We start from the raw sequence: 17,651 nt of genomic DNA on the forward strand, positions 1-17,651 counted from the left end.
TGTTGCCTGTTTTGTAGTATGCTACTGCAAGCCAGCTTTTACATTAATTTGTACATGATGTGGACTCACCTGGAAGTGGCAAGTGTTGTGGAAATGGTAAGCTGACAAGGAGAATCCCACTCAGTGATACATACAGACTCTAAGTTACACAGAAGCACATGAACAATAGAGAAAAGCCAAAGCTACATGATGATCCTTGAAATTAGCTAATAACACATTTATTCCATTAGATCCACCTTTCAGGCTTTGATTTCACTTTTCTTTGATGGTTGATGGTTACTACAAAGATGAGTACACACAAACAAAATTCAGTCCATTGGTAATATATGAAGGAAACTACAGTGAGGAAGACTAAGATACAGTATGGTGGAAGCAAGAGGCGTTTATCTGCCCACATATCTCTAAGGCCATTTCAAGCCTCATAGCACAAACAATCAGGCCTAAATACTCTCAGCTGTTAAGGACTAAACCATTATTTTACTGTCAGGCAAGTTTTCCCAATTCTAACCTTCCCCCAACATTGTACAATACACCATTTGAATAAATAAATAGACATTTTATTATTTTTATGGGATTGAATGTTTTTTATTTCACCCTTACACGTTAACAATGTTACAAAAATAAAACCCACTAAAAACCCCATGCACAGAGAGTTCCCACCCTTGGCCTCTCCCAGAACCTTTAAATGGTGTCCAGATCCCTGGGGAAACATTTGGGAGAGGACACGGAAAAGGCAGGTGAGTGATCACACCTCAACAGCAACATTTTGCACCAACCTTTACCTCTAAGCTTTGTACACACATTTGCCTAAGTTTTCCTTGTGTGTGTGTGTATATATCTATATATCTATAGAAAAAATAAAAAACACCCAGCACGCCCCTGTGGGCGGTTTATCCTTCAAGCTCGGGTCCTCTACCAGAGGCCTGGGAGCTTGAGGGTCCTGCAGTATCTTAGCTGTTCCCAGGACTGCGCTCTTCTGGACAGAGATCTCCGATGTTTTTCCCGGGATCTGCTGGAGCCACTCGCCTAGCTTGGGAGTCACCGCACCTAGTGCTCCGATTACCACGGGGACCACCGTTACCTTCACCCTCCACATCCTCTCGAGCTCTTCTCTGAGCCCTTGGTATTTCTCCAGCTTCTCGTGTTCCTTCTTCCTGATATTGCTGTCATTCGGAACCGCTACATCGATCACTACGGCCGTCTTCTTCTGTTTGTCTACCACCACTATGTCCGGTTGGTTAGCCACCACCATTTTGTCCGTCTGTATCTGGAAGTCCCACAGGATCTTAGCTCGGTCATTCTCCACCACCCTTGGGGGCATCTCCCATTTTGACCTCGGGACTTCCAGGTTATACTTGGCACAGATGTTCCTGTACACTATGCCGGCCACTTGGTTATGGCGTTCCATGTATGCCTTGCCTGCTAGCATCTTGCACCCTGCTGTTATGTGCTGGATTGTCTCTGGGGCATCTTTACACAGCCTGCACCTGGGGTCTTGCCTGGTGTGATAGACCCCAGCCTCTATGGATCTTGTGCTCAGAGCTTGTTCTTGTGCTGCCATGATTAGTGCCTCTGTGCTGTCTTTCAGTCCAGCTTTGTCCAGCCACTGGTAGGATTTCTGGATATCAGCCACCTCCTCTATCTGCCGGTGGTACATACCGTGCAGGGGCCTGTCCTTCCATGATGGTTCCTCGTCTCCCTCCTCTTTCTTGGGTTTCTGCTGCCTGAGGTATTCACTGAGCACTCGGTCAGTTGGGGCCATCTTCCCAATGTATTCGTGGATGTTCGTTGTCTCATCCTGGACTGTGGTGCTGACACTCACCAGTCCCTGGCCCCCTTCCTTCCACTTAGCGTACAGCCTCAGGGTGCTGGACTTGGGGTGAAACCCTCCATGCATGGTCAGGAGCTTTCTTGTCTTCATGTCAGTGGCTTCTATCTCCTCCTTTGGCCAGCCTATTACCCCAGCAGGGTACCTGATCACGGGCAGGGCGTACGTGTTGATGGCCCAGATCTTGTTCTTACCATTCAGCTGACTCCTCAGGACTTGCCTGACCCTCTGCAGGTACTTGGTGGTTGCAGCTTTTCTAGCGGCCTCTTCATGGTTCCCATTAGCCTGCGGGATCCCCAGGTACTTGTAACTGTCCTCTATGTCTGCAATGTTGCCTTCTGGTAGTTCATGAATACACATGTGACGTGACACACAACACAACACATGGCACAGTCCAAAAGAACTTCATCTGCATCCGGCAACAATATCAACATGACTCATTGGAATTCTCTTTATGATAATCTGGAACTGAGAACATTTCGATACACAGACCATAATGTTCTAGACTTAGAAAAGGATATAGACCCGGAAAATAATTTCTTCTACAACATCAGCTGTAACTGCTGCTACTTCACTGATGAACAGTTTAAGCACACCATCAACACGGAAAATAAATGATCAATAATCCATTTTAATAGCAGAAGTCTGTATGCCAACTTCAACAATATAAAGGAATATCTAAATGAGTTGACAAATCCATTTGGAATTATTGCCATTTCTGAAACATGGATCAATGCGGAGAAAGGAATGGACTTTGGACTGGAGGGATATGAAGTGAATTTTGTAAATAGAAGGAACAAGAGTGGAGGGGGAGTAGCTGTGTATGTGGATAAAAACCTAAACTACAAGGTGGTAGAAAGTATGACAACTGTAATTGATAATTTACTAGAATGTATAACAATTGAAATTTATAAGGAAGAAGAAAAAAATGTAATAATTAGCTGTATATATAGAACACCTGGCTCTAGTATTCAAGTATTTAATGACTTCATAGAGGAAATATTCTCTAAAACAAATCAAAAAGTTATGTTTATCTGTGGTGATTTTAATATTGACCTGTTGAATCCAAAAAAGCATAAAATGACCGACGAATTCCTAAACACTATGTACAGTTTGAGTTTACATCCTAAAATAACCAGGCCCAGCAGAATTACACCACATTGTGCCACCTTACTTGACAATATTTTCACTAACAATATGGAAAACAACATTGTGAGCGGAATATTAATTAATGACATCAGTGATCACCTACCAGTTTTTGCAGTTTATGACACTAATTATAAGAAAAATCAGCATGAAGAACAACTGAGATACAGACGTGTAAGGACAGAAGAAACTATGACTGCATTTAAGAACGCTCTATTAAATCAGGACTGGGACAATGTGTACAAAGAAGCTGATATTGATATTGCATATGGCATATTTTTAAGAATATTCATGGAGTTGTACAATAAAAACTGTCCAACAATAAAATACAACAGAAAGCACAAATATTCAGATAGACCATGGCTCACTAAGGGTTTACAAAATGCATGTAAAAAGAAAAATACACTCTATAGGGAATACCTAAAACAAAGAACAAAAGAAGCTGAAAATAAATATAAAAAATACAAAAATAAGTTGACCAATATTATACGTGTATGTAGAAAGGAGTATTATAGTAAAATATTGAACAACAATAAACATAATATGAAAGGAATATGGGATGTTTTAAACGGTATCATTAAAAATAATTCTGGACAACAAAGTTATCCACAATACTTTATCGATAATGGCAATATTATGGAAAACACTGCTGATAAGGTCAACAGCTTTAATCATTATTTTGTAAATATTGGACCAAAACTGGCAGAACAAATTCCTGAGTCACTGCCATCAGTAGAATGTAGTGAAAACCTGATTGATAGGAACCCTAACTCAATGTTCCTCACATCAGTGGAGGAAAAAGAAATAATTGACATTGTACACATGTGTAAATATAAAACATCTACTGATTGTAATGATATTGACATGAAAATCGTCAAGAAGGTCATTGAAGGAATTGTAGGACCTCTAACATATATTTGCAACTTATCATTTCAGACGGGAAAAGTGCCAAACAAAATGAAAATAGCTAAAGTTGTGCCGCTGTATAAAACCGGGGATAGACGCCACTTCACAAATTACAGGCCTGTTTCTTTACTACCACAATTCTCCAAAATCCTAGAAAACCTGTTTAATAAACGATTAGACAAATTCTTAGATAAATATAAATTACTCTCTGACAGTCAATATGGATTCAGATCAAAAAGATCAACATCTCTGGCATTAATCGAATCAATTGAGGAGATTACGAATGCTATAGATCAGAAACAGTATGCAGCTGGAGTATTTCTGGATCTCAAGAAAGCATTCGACACAATCAATCATCACATATTAATTAATAAACTGGAACGGTATGGGATTAGGGGGGTTGTACTGCAATGGGTGAAAAATTATTTAAGTGACCGGAAACAATTTGTGAAGCTGGGTGTCCATTCCTCATCATGCTTGGACATTGCTTGTGGTGTTCCACAAGGCTCTGTACTGGGTCCAAAATTATTTATTATTTATATAAATGATATTTGTAAGGCATCTGATATATTAAAATTAGTATTATTTGCAGATGACACAAATATTTTTTGTTCTGGGGGGAATCTAAAGGAGCTGCTGGATACAATTACTTCAGAAATGTGCAAAATTAAAAAATGGTTTAACAGGAACAAACTATCGCTAAATCTAAGTAAAACTAAAATTATCTTATTTGGGAATTCCCTTAGAAATGCACAAGTGCAGATTCATGTAGATGGTGTGGAAATTGAAAGAGTACTTGAACATAAGTTTCTTGGTGTGATTATAGATGATAAATTAAACTGGAAGTCTCATAAATCATATACATAACAAAATTTCAAGAAGTGTCTCAATCTTGAGTAAAGTAAAACACATTCTGGACCACAAATCACTCCACATTCTCTATTGTTCCCTGATTGCACCGTATTTGAATTACTGTGCAGAGGTTTGGGGCAATACTTACAAATGTTCGCTATCATCAATCTTTATATTACAAAAAAGGGCCATAAGGATAATCCATAAAACTGGTTACAGAGATCATACAAATCCACTATTCTTAAAATCAAAAATTCTAAAATTCACAGATCTGGTTCATTTTCTCACAGCACAAATTATATATAAAGCAATAAATAACCTGCTTCCTGACAATATTCTAAAAATGTTTTCTAAAAGGGAACGGGGATACAATTTGAGGGGGGAATTAAATTTAAAACATCCTCGTATCCGTACAACATTAAAAAGTTTTTGCATCTCTGTGTGTGGAGTGAAGCTGTGGAACAGACTAAGTAAAGATATGAAGCAATGTCCAAGCATGGCGCAGTTTAAAAAGCGGTTTAAGGATATGGTTTTTACAGGGTACAGGGAAAAGGTAGAGATTTGATAGGGTGTTCTTGTCTAATATTTTCATGTGTGTGCGCATGCACGGGTTTGTTGGTATGGGTATATATATATATATATATATATATATATATATATATATATATATATATATATATATATATATATATATATATATATATATATATATATATATATATATATACTGCCAGATGTGTATATATGTATATATATATATATATATATATATATATATATATATATATATATACTGCCAGATGTGTATATATGTATATATATATATGTATATATATATATATGTGTATATATATATGTATATGTATATATATATATATATGTATATATATATGTGTGTATATATATGTATATGTATATATATATATGTGTGTGTATATATATATATATGTATATATATATGTGTGTGTATATATATATATATGTATATATATATGTGTGTATATATAAAATTGTAGGTTGTGTATCCTTCAGGTGTTAATGGGGTTATTGAAAATGTGTATATGTGCGTATGTGTGTATATACGTATGTATGGATAGATAGAAACATATATGTGTATATATTAAAAAAAAAAAATTACACATAACATATAATGTAATTGCAAGGAGGTATTTCTGTAGTCTATTGATACTAGATAGTGGAAAAGGGGTGGGATTAAATAAGCTTATGCTTCTTCCTGCTCCTTTTTGAACATGGACGTTATTTGGAGTTGTGGTTGCTCGCTTTCCTTTTGTTTGCTTTGTTCATTTGTCTCTTTTAATTCTATTTTTTTTTTATACTTTTTCAACATGTTCAAAATAAAGATTCAATCAATCAATCAATCCCCTCAGTTCTGACTACCTTCCCTCTCTTTGTTACCATCCGACTACACTTCTTCAGTCCGAATGACATTCTGATGTCATTGCTGTATATCCTGGTGGTGTGGATCAGTGAATCAATGTCTCGTTCACTCTTGGCATACAGCTTGATGTCATCCATGTACAGGAGGTGGCTGACAACTGCTCCGTTCCGTAGTCGGTATCCGTAGCCAGTCTTGTTAATGATGTCACTGAAGGGGTTCAGGCCTATGCAGAACAGCAGTGGGGACAGAGCATCTCCTTGGTAGATCCCGCATTTGATGGTTACTTGTGCTATGGGCTTGAAGTTGGCCTCTAGTGTTGTACGCCACATCCCCATTGAGTTCCTGATGAAGGCTCTCAGGGTCCTGTTGATCTTATAGTTCTAGGCATTCCAGGAACCACGTGTGGGGCATTGAGTCATTGGCCTTCTTGTAATCAATCCAGGCAGTGCACAGGTTGGTCAGTCTGGTCTTGCAGTCTCTGCTGACTACCAGTAGCTGGTGTTTTGCACCTCTGGTATTCTTGCCCATCCCTTTCTGCGCCCCACTCATGTATTGACCCATGTGCCTGTTCATCTTAGCCGATATGATGCCTGACAGGAGCTTCCACGTGATACTCAATCAGGTTATTGGTCGGTAGTTGGAGGGTAACCAGTCCCTTCTGGGGGTCTTTGAGGATCAGGAATGTCCGGCCTTCAGTTAGCCATTCCGGGTGTCTCTCGTCAACTAGCAGCTGGTTCATTTGTACTGCCAGATGCTCGTGGAGTGCAGTCAGCTTCTTCAGCCAATAGGCGTAAACCATGTAAGAGCCGTGTACTGTCCAACTCCTCATACTGGAGACCCTTTCTTGGATGTCTGCCACTGTGATTGTTACTGGAACCTGTTCAGGAAGGTTGCTGTGGTCTGCCCTCAGATCAACTAACCACTTCTCGTTATGGGTTGCATCCTTCTCCCATATGCTCTTAGAGTATTGCTCCGTCTCCAGCCTTAGAGGTTCTGTTCTCATATTGTTCCCCTGCCACTCAGAGTATACCATGGCTGGTTCTGTGGAGAACAGCTGGTTTATTCTCCTGCCTTTGATCTCTCTGGTGTGCCTCTTCAAGCGGCTGGCCAAGGCTGTGAGTCGTTGTTTAGCAGTTTCAAAGGCCTCAGGTATGGATAGCTTGCTGTACTACTTAGGCACCTTTTTCATCGCACCTTTCTGCACCTCTGATAGTTGGCTAACCTCCCTCCTTGCTACCTTGATCTTAGCTTCTAGCCTCCTTTGCCATGGAGGGAACTGCTCCTTGTGGCTGTTCAACTTGTAGCCAAGCATCTCACTGATCACTGCTGCCGTAGTGTAGATCAGCTTGTTAGTCTCGGTAGTGGTGGCTGTAAGTATCGTCTGTAGTGCTGCATTAGCATCATCTAGCAGACCTTCTGAGGGTACTTCACATAGTCTTGGTAACCGGCTACGGGGGATCCAGGTTTCATGCTTGGCCATGATTTTATCTTTCAGGTCAGTTCCTTTCACACTCAACGATCCTTCTCCTATCGCACTTGGGGCTATGTACCCAATCTGGCGTCCTGGCTCCCCCTTGCCATAGCATGTGTTTTGTACCTCGTCAGTCTCTACCTGTGAGAGCAGTCTCAGTGACCTCAGTGAGATTGGAGATAGACAAGCTCTCCCCCTCGTCCCCAGACTCTGCTTCCTACATGGAAGACGAAGGAGGTCCTTGAAGCAGTCCTTCCACTGCCTGGCAATGTTTTCTGGCAAAGTCAGCAGCAGTCCACCCGCACTATACACTGTGCAGGCAAAGCATCGCTTTCCCCTCCTGAGTTGCCTGATGGTTTGCCATGATCTCTTCAAGGGTGTCCCGAAAGTCTTTTTCAAGTTCTCTTCCCACACTCGGGTTTTTGCTTTAGCCACTGCCTGAGCTGCGTTCCACTTGGCCTGTCAGTACCTATTGGCTGCCTCCAAAGTCACACAGGCTAACCAAGCCTGATGGGACTCCTCCTTCAGCCTGATGGCTTATTTTATCTCTGGCGTCCACTATTTCATTCGGGTTTACCACCATAACAGACACCAACCACCTTGTGGCCGCAGTTCAGAGAAGCTTCTTGAGCAGCAGAGATGCTGAACATGGTCCCTTTGGACTCAGTGTCCCCAGTCTCCCTCAGAATGCTATCGAACCTCTGACAGAGGTGGACCGCGGACCGGGGCCTCTGCCAGGTGTCCCCAGGGCACCCTCACTATACATTTAGGTGCGCCAGGTCTGTGTCAACCATCCTCTCCTGCCACCTGATACAACTCACCACCAGAGCACCCCGCTCAGGGACTCCAAGAAGGCCAGTACTCGAACGCAAATAAGCTCAGATGACAGTCAGGACATGTTCCCTGATCTGAAGCCGCAGGGAACAAACCCTCTCATCCCCAAGTAGCTGCGTTAACAGGGTTGGGCCCTGATAACCCTATCCCGATCAGCATGAACTGTTCAGTTGATCGTCTTCTCGTAGGGGTTTTTTGAATCAGTCTTTGTCTGATCCCTCACCCAGGACCATGTGCCATGGGAGACCCTACCAGGGGGCAAAAGCCCCCAGACAACATAGCCCCTTGGATCTCTGAGACATACAAACACCTCCACCATTATAAGGTAGCGATTCACGCAGGGGGTATGACCAGCATTTGTTAAGTTAACCAGTTGGCTGATTGAAAGGCACATTCCCTAACTGACTATATTTCTCAGTCTGTCTCTTGCTCCTTCCTCTGGCTACAAATCACCATAAAATGCCATCAGCAGGTTTAGTAGCTGTGTTTATCAAGAGCGTTTTAATGAACATTTTCAGTTAATAATTTTAAGTACCGTATTTTCACGACCATAAGGCCCACTGTGCTAAAAGGCGCAGTCTCAGTTATGTGTGCCCTTACTGTATTTAACACACACATAAGGAGCACTGGACCATAGGGCGCTTACAAGTAGCGTATGCGTATTTAAAAATAAAGCGGGAGCAAACCTGAATTCGGTACCTTACTCACATTTCTATTGCCGGTAATCGTCATCATCAACAACACACAAGCATACAAGTGTGCGTATTTAAAAATAAAGCGGGAGCAAACCTGAATTCGGTACCTTACTCACATTTCTGCAAATGATCATCAATCAAACCCATCGAAGTCCTCATCCTCTGTGTCTGAATTGAACAGCTGCGCTAAATCTCCATCAAACATGCCAGGTTCACTGTCTTCACCGTCAGAGTCACTTTCCGTGCCGTGCGGCTCCTCGGAAACGATGCCAGCTTTTGCGAAAGCTCGAACAACAGTGCCAGCAGACATGTTAGCCCAAGCATCTACAATCCATTGGCAAATTGTGGCGTAACTCGCCCGGCGCTGCCTTCCACTCTTAGTGAAACTGTGGTCTCCACCGGTCATCCATCGCTCCCAGGCCGCTCGCAGCCTTACTTTGAACGGGCGGTTCACACCGATGTCCAGCGGTTGGAGTTCCTTTGTCAGGCCTCCCGGAATGACAGCAAGCTCACAGTTCATTTGTTTCACTAGTTTTTTCACATCGGCTGTGAGATGGGCACGCATAGAGTCACAGATCAACAGCGATGGTGATGCGTGGAAAAAACCACCTGGTCTCCTTACATACACCTCCCTCAGCCACTCTTTCATCATTTCCTCATCCATCCAGCCCTTCTCATTTGCCTTAATGATGATTTCTGCTGGAAACTTCTCTTTAGGCAAAGTCTTTCGCTTAAAAATCACCATAGGCGGCAGTTTCTGTCCATTAGCATGGCAGCCAAGCACAACAGTGAAAGAAGACTTTTCATACCCCGTTGTGCGTATCGCTACCGTGCTGGTCCCCTTCTTCTCCACAGTGTGACTCACCGGGATGTCAAAAGTGAGCGGGACCTCGTCCATGTTTGTGATGTGGCTGGATGTTTTTGTCACCGATGTGTTTGCTGCAGTAGGAGCGGAAGATGGCCAGCTTTTCCTTATAATCCGCTGGAAGTTGCTGCGCTACCGTAGTCCTGGTCCGGATGGAAAAATGGCACCGTTTCATAAAACGAAAGCACCAAGACGGACCTCCTTGGAAATGTTCAATGTTCATCTCTTCAGCTAGTGAAACTGCTTTTAGCCGAATGGTGACCGTCGAAACGCTTCTCCCGCTCGCTCTTTGCTCGATGATCCACCGCTCGAGTCTTTCCTCCAACTCGGGCCACCTCGCCTTATGTCCGTGGAAACTCAGCTGCGTTTTCTTGACCTGCCGGAGCTTGTTTTCCAGCTTCCTCCATTTGCGAACCATCGATTCGTTAATCTTAAATTCTCTCGCCGCTGCTCGATTTCCATGTTCCTCCGCGTAGCTGATGGCCTTCAGTTTAAACTGTGCTTCGTAAGCGTGTCTCTTTGCCATTTTCAGGGTTGTTAAAACAACGATGTCCTGCATAATGCACATACCTGTTCTTTTATACAGGTATGTGCGATTGTCCCGGTATATACGATCAACGCCCACACTTCACCCTTTAACGTTCTCATGGTGTTCTCTACTACGTCCTCCTTACAACACACAGGGCGCACCGCGCTATAGGGCGCACCGCGCTATAGGGCGCGCCGCACTTTTTGAAGAAAATCTAAGACTTTTAAGTGCGCCTTATGGTCGTGAAAATACGGTAATTAAACTATTCAATTCACTGGATTTTTATTTATACAGCACTGAATCCAGGGTCACTTTTGCAGGAAAATTATGTAAAACACTTTATCCAACAACCACGTTATAGAGGTCCATCTCTTTCACTAGCTTTCCAGTAGTGAAAGTCTAGTCAGTTTCTTCATTACTCATGCAAATGATTTACTAGGAAGTGGAAAATCACAAGCTTCATCATAAAAGCGCTCATGAAACTTCTCTTTGCAGTGTTCTTTGTCAAAGTAAAGGAGAGCACCAATGATGGGTATGTGCATCCACACACTCTGATTTCAGTTGTGACTTGTTACCAAAGTAACTCAATCACTTACATTATGGTGGCAAATTCATACATTAGTCAGTTATAACCACAGGATCCAAGATTAGACTGCATGAGTAGTTCACCAAGTATACTTTACCTTCAGCTTCATGTTGAAATGGCTACTTGCAATCACTGGAGACTTTTAGGTTGGAATATTTTCTAATTTCTTAATCAGTGCGTTAGTTTGTAATGGTTCACTTAGCAAATCTTAAATATAAAATGACAGCTTTTTCTTTTCAGTTTGTTTTTGCATGTTATGCTCTAAAGATGAGTGGAGTATCTAAAGCAGAAAGTAATGAAATAACTAGATTATGCAAACTGAAAATATTGTAACTCTTCATTCGGAGGAGAAAATTGTTCTTTCTGGCATTTTATTATCTGGTTAAGAAACTCTTAAACTTCTTGGAAGTTCACTTCCTCAGTTCAAACACTTTTTGACCTTAGGAGCTCTCTTAAGGGCTGAGATGCTTTGAATAACTTCTACCCCAGGATTTATTGCTAAAGCTTGAGGGGAAATTCTTTTTCTAATTCTAAGAATTTTGTACTAGATTAACATCACTAAGCGCAGTTCTTCATACTAGGAAACTGCGTGATTATAGCCCTTGCTCGTGGAATTCACAGAGGTGATTCCTGGTAATGTGTTCATTTCTCATTTATTTTTATTGTGATGACATTTTATGCATGATATTATTTAACAATTCTAGGTGTCACCTGTGTCAGATGCTGCCGATAGCCCTGTCAAAAACAAAATAGGGTAGAAAAACCTTCACCTTTATTCTGCTGCATTTTTCATATGGTATACATATTATATAAATCCTTGTCTGGCACAGCTTTTTATAGTAAAACTACTGATTCACCTGCAAAGGTAATTTACTCCCATACTGTAAGATTGCTTGGACTGCACTCTGAGACCTAAATAAGATTCATTTATGGCTATGGCTTTAATTCATCTTAAGTCATCATGAAGTAAATAACTAGAGCAATAAATGTTTTTTCCTGCTTCCTGCTTTAATTCCTGCTTTAATTAAATAAAAAAGTTATGCAATAAAAATGTACTTTATATAATTATATTCTGTTATAACAGTAGAAAATGTCATGCATAATGTATAATTAGAAAGCTGACACAAGAGCAGTTTGCTTTAATTATCTAAACACCTTATTTCTGTAAACAAAGGCCTCAGTTCAAGAAATAGAATTGAATTGAAATTGGAGTACAGGGTACAGAAACAGAAATCTATCACCAAATAACATGACATGAAGTGAATTGTCACTTCAAAGAAATGAAGAAATTCAATTTCTGAGAAAATCATACATCTCAAAGCAAGACACGTTAACACACATCAGGCTGGAAACGATTACAGAACCAAAACATTTGGACCCAACCAGTTCACAGTCAGAGGTTGAATAAACAAATGCAATTCAAGACCATTGTTACACTCGAAAGAAGAGGTAGACAAACAAAATCGCTCCAAGAAAGAAGACATGATCGTCTTGGAGGCTATATAACTTTTAAGAAGCTAAAAGCATTTGTCACATACTTTAAAAATCGCTAAACTTCAAGGGTCCATCATAATGAGAACAGGGAACAACCATCCTGTGCAAACTTGACCAGATGACACCTAAACTAGAACTGTCTGATTTGAGAAGCATTTCGTTTGGAGACAGTAATAACACTAACCCATGATTGGCCTCAGTGCCATAGATTTGATCTTTATCTTTCTAAGACTGCTCGCTATCACGGATGGAAATTGGTTCAGTAAGACAGCAATGCTCAGTATACAAGATATTCCATCAGGAATCCAAGAGGAATAAAGTCAGTGTTTTAGAACAGCCAAGTGCTGACCTTAATCCAAGAGAAATGTAGAAAAATGAAGCGAGCAGGTCATTTGAGGAGACCCTCCTCAATCCCAGAGTAAAAGCTTTTAAATTCCTCCAAGCCCAGGTTTAGGACTGCCCAGCGGTTACTATGAATGCTAGTTTCAGTTGTGCCTGCACCAGGATGTCTCACCAGATGCTAAAAGCAGATGTTCACATACCTTTGGCCCTCGGTGATATGGATAATTTTGATATGGTGATGTGGAAATGTCAGACAATTTTCAGCAATGAATAAAAACCACGTCTAAAATATAAGGTGGCGGTGATGCTTTGAATCACAATTTTGCAGAAATATTTGAGAAATGTAAAGAAACTTTAAACTTTTTAACAGTATATGTTAGAACAGAAGAGAGCAGGGAATACTATGGCATTAAAGCAAAGGAGAAGATAACCTGAAAATTATAAAGTCACCAGAGTGCACTTGAACTTTTTACTTAAGTGAGGAAATAAAATATTCACAGTTTGCTTTGCTTAATTGATGATGGGATTCCCTAAAACTTAAATGCTTATTAGATATGTACTCCTGGCTACATTATATCTTTCTGCCATTTTCTTAACTCCTAAGAAAAACTAAAAGTCCACTTCCTCACGCCTAACAGTTTTTAACCTTTCAGAGCTCTATTACAGACTGAGATACTTTGTGAATCACTTTTAGGCTTACCAGGATTTACTGCTAAATTTAGAAGGAAAATTATTCTAATTCTAGGAATTTTCTTAGAATCCATCACTGGGAGCAGTTCTTAGTACTACCTTACAGCCCTGGCTCATGGAATTTGCAACTATAGTTTCTCACAAGATAGTTCCTGGTAATGAGCTAATTTCCAATTTCCTTGTAGTGCGGTGACATTTTATGGAGTAAGTAAGCAAAGTTTATTTAATTACCACTTTTTGTAGACAGCCAGTCATAAAGCGCTGTACATGAAGGTTAAAATAAACAGAATGTTAAGTAACAAAATAGACAATATAAACAATACAAAAGGTTAAATGTAAATAAAAATTCAATGATTTTAAAAAAAGTATATTTAGCCATTTTCAGTGTCACCTGTGTCAGAAGCCACTAACAGAAGAAGAAAATCCCAAACTTTTATTCTTCTGCATGTTTCACATACGCACGATATAAATTCTGGTCTGGTGCAGCTTGTCACAGTTAAACTACTTATTCCCCCTCAGAGCTGCAAAGATTCCAGTGTACTGTAGTTTGTACTGTAATCTACTTGCATTTATTTAGTGTTTTTCTAGTCTTACTGACCATTGCTAAAGACTGAAAATCACATTTTAATCAGCACATTTTTTTTATTTTAATTGTTTTACTTAATTCTACACACTTTAAGCATGTGACATCACATTTATAGCCAATTTAGAAAGACAAATCTACATATTGTGCATATTTTTGGACTGTGGATGGAAGCTCGAGTACTCGGAAGAAAGCCACATAGTCACAGGCAGAACATGCAAACTCCACACAGACAGGCCCCAGTCAGGCTTTAGGACTCTTCCTGCAGTGGGGCACTCCACCAATAATGGAGAAAATATGATGGGGTTTAGCAAATACATGTACAGCCAGTATGATAGGTGCCAAGACAGGAATGATGGTACTGCATAAGTCAGGAGTGGCAGAGAAATATGTAAGGGTGGTGCAAGACATGTATGAGGACAGCGAGACAATGTGAGGGTGTGGTAGGAATGAGAGGTGGGTTAAAGGTGGGGTTGGAATTATATCAGGAATCTCCTCTGAGTCACTCCTTAGGAAGGCTGGCTCTGTGGTCGACAGTGGCAGAGAAGAGGACACCAAAGAAACTGATGGAAATTATGGGCAATGCTGGGCATCCTCTGCATATGGTCATAATAAACAACCAGAGGAGTCTGTTCAGTGACAGGTTGCTTCTCCCAAAGTCTACTACCAACATACTTAAAAACTCCTTTGTCCCACACGCCATCAAACTGTTTACCTCCTCACTGGAGGGGAGGGGGACAGGAGGACAAAGGAGGGCGGGGACAACTAAGCTGTAGAGTTTGCACAACCAAACACTAAATAAGAACTAATCACTGTGCAGTGGACTGAAAAAAATGTGCAGAAAATCTGAAAAAATACTAAATCAACACTTTAAGTCAACTTTGAATATTATGCCTGAGTCATTTTATGAATGTGTTTCAGCATTGCATTTCAGCCGGTGTTGTTGGGGATCTTCTCAAATTTGTATGAATTATGAGTGCAGAAGAGTGAAGTCAGATTTTGATCCATCATGCATTACTGCCTGGTAAACATTGTTTTTCCAACTGCTCTTTTGTCAGCATGACAGTGATCCCAAACACACCACAAATACAGAGAAAGCATAACTGAAGAGAAACATGCACGATGGAGCTCTACAAGCGATCTCCCCAAAGACCAACCTCAACACCATCGAACCAGTGTGGAATCGTTTTGACGAAGAACAGAACAAAACGACGTCATGTGTCAAAGAAGAGCTTTGAATGTCTCTCAGGAAGCCCGGAGAACGATTTCTGAAGACTACTCACATAAATTACAGTAAATTACACAAAGCTTGGTTGAGGTAGTTCAAGCTATGTTGAAGAATACAGCCGGTCGTACTAAACATTGACTTTTAAACTTTGTTGCCACAAACTCTGTTTTTGTATTCTATACAATATATCCCTGAATATTTGTGCATCCATCCATCTTCTTCCGCTTATCTGGGGCCAGGTCGTGGGGGCAGCAGCCCACACATAGAAGCACAGACCTCCCTCCTCCAGCTTGTCCAGGGGAACACCAAGGACTTCCCAGGCCAGCCAAGAGATATAATATATGTCCATATATGTATATGTGCATGTTTCAATAAGTTGCTGAAAGTATTTCCCATTTTCCTGGCTAAATATAAAGACTTGAGACTTTTGCACAATGTCATAGATCAGTGATCAACAAACAAAAACAAATTCCACTGGAAATGGTCAGGTACAAGGACGGTCAGGTACTGGACTGAAAACAAGTGAAAAAGCAATATCGTTGTTTTTTCAAAGTTGACCTTTACTCTAAAAGCTGCAAGGTCTGGTTGCTTGGAAACAAAAACTAAACAGAAAAGAGCAGTTTCAGAATTTTCCACAGGACTGTACATGCATAAATATCCGTCACACAGCGATACCGTCCGGTTTCTCTCCTAGCTGTTCCATACTTACCTATTAATTTCTTAATAATAAGAGGGTAAAAATGCACTCTTTGGAATTTCAATGTAGTGGTAATATCATAATAATGATCATTGCATTTACTGTGTTCATGGAAAAACAAGTGAAAAATCACCTTGACTGGTGAACTAATGCATCCACTCTATAACTGATCTTCATCACCATCGTTGAGCTCAGAAAGCCGTTCTTCTAATCCGATACCTTAGAGCGGGGCTGGCCCACCGAAGTATCCAAACTGGTCCACTGGATATCTTTGGAAAAACTGGGAATTTCAGACAAGAAGGGCATAAATATTAGACCTGTAAGTCTTCTTTCGGACAGAGTAAGTAACAGACAGATAATTCATTGACTTATGAATTATGACTGTTTTCCTCTCCTGAGTTAGTTTGCCAGAATCTCATCCAGGACGACTGCTGTGGTACCGGCCTGCTTCAAATCCACCTCCATCGTCCCGATACCCAAAAACTCCAACCCATCAAGCCTCAATGACTACCGCCCAGTAGCACTCACCCCCATCGTCACAAAGTGCTGAGAGCAGCTGGTCAACAACACCTACGCCAGAATGCTGTTTATAGACTTCAGCTCAGCGTTCAATACAATCCTCCCCTCACAACTCATCAGGAAACTGACAGGCCTGGGCATCAGTTCCCTCATCTGCAAATGGTTACTGGACTTCCTGACCAACCGGCCCCAACATGTCCGGCTGGATAACCGCTGCTCATCTACCATCACAATGAACAGTGTACCATAAGGCTGTGTGACGAGCCCTTTCCTCTACTCCCTCTTCACCCACGACTGCAGACCTGCTGATGGTTCCAACACCATCATTAAGTTTGCAGATGACACCACGGTGATTGGCCTCATCAATGACGAAGATGAGGCTTAGAAATGTGCTTAGAAATTTCCTCCTGCACCTCACCTCCATCATCAATAAAATCATCCATTTCTGAGTCATACTCATCTTCCTCATCCTCATATTTCCTCTTGTATGCAACGCCGAGAAGACCAAGGAGCTCATCGTGGACTACAGGAGGAATGCTGACCCACATCCACCCATCCACATTAAGGGGACGGCTGTGGAGCGTGTGAGCAGCTTCAAGTTCCTGGGAGTCCACATCACATTTCTGTATAGTTTTCATATTTATATCCTTTTCATAGTCTGTACATAGCTTCTACACCACTACAGCCTGTACATACTTACAGTTATAGCATATTCATAACTTCCTACTGTGTACACTGTTACATACCATAATAGACCCATTTCTGTAATGTATTTATATATCTATACTATTGCTAATATATATTTGTAATATATCTATATCATGGCTAAAGCACTTTTGGATAGATGCGAACTGCATTTCTTTGCCTTGTACTTGTGACACGTGCAATGACATAAAAAATTCAAAAACATCATAAAATTCCTCTCACACCACAATTTTGCTTTAGCAACTGATACCTAAGAGGTATCTAGTACAAATACGTCCAGTT

Source organism: Aulonocara stuartgranti (genome assembly GCF_965226115.1).
Source record: "Aulonocara stuartgranti genome assembly, chromosome: 16".
NCBI classification, from domain to species: domain Eukaryota; kingdom Metazoa; phylum Chordata; class Actinopteri; order Cichliformes; family Cichlidae; genus Aulonocara; species Aulonocara stuartgranti.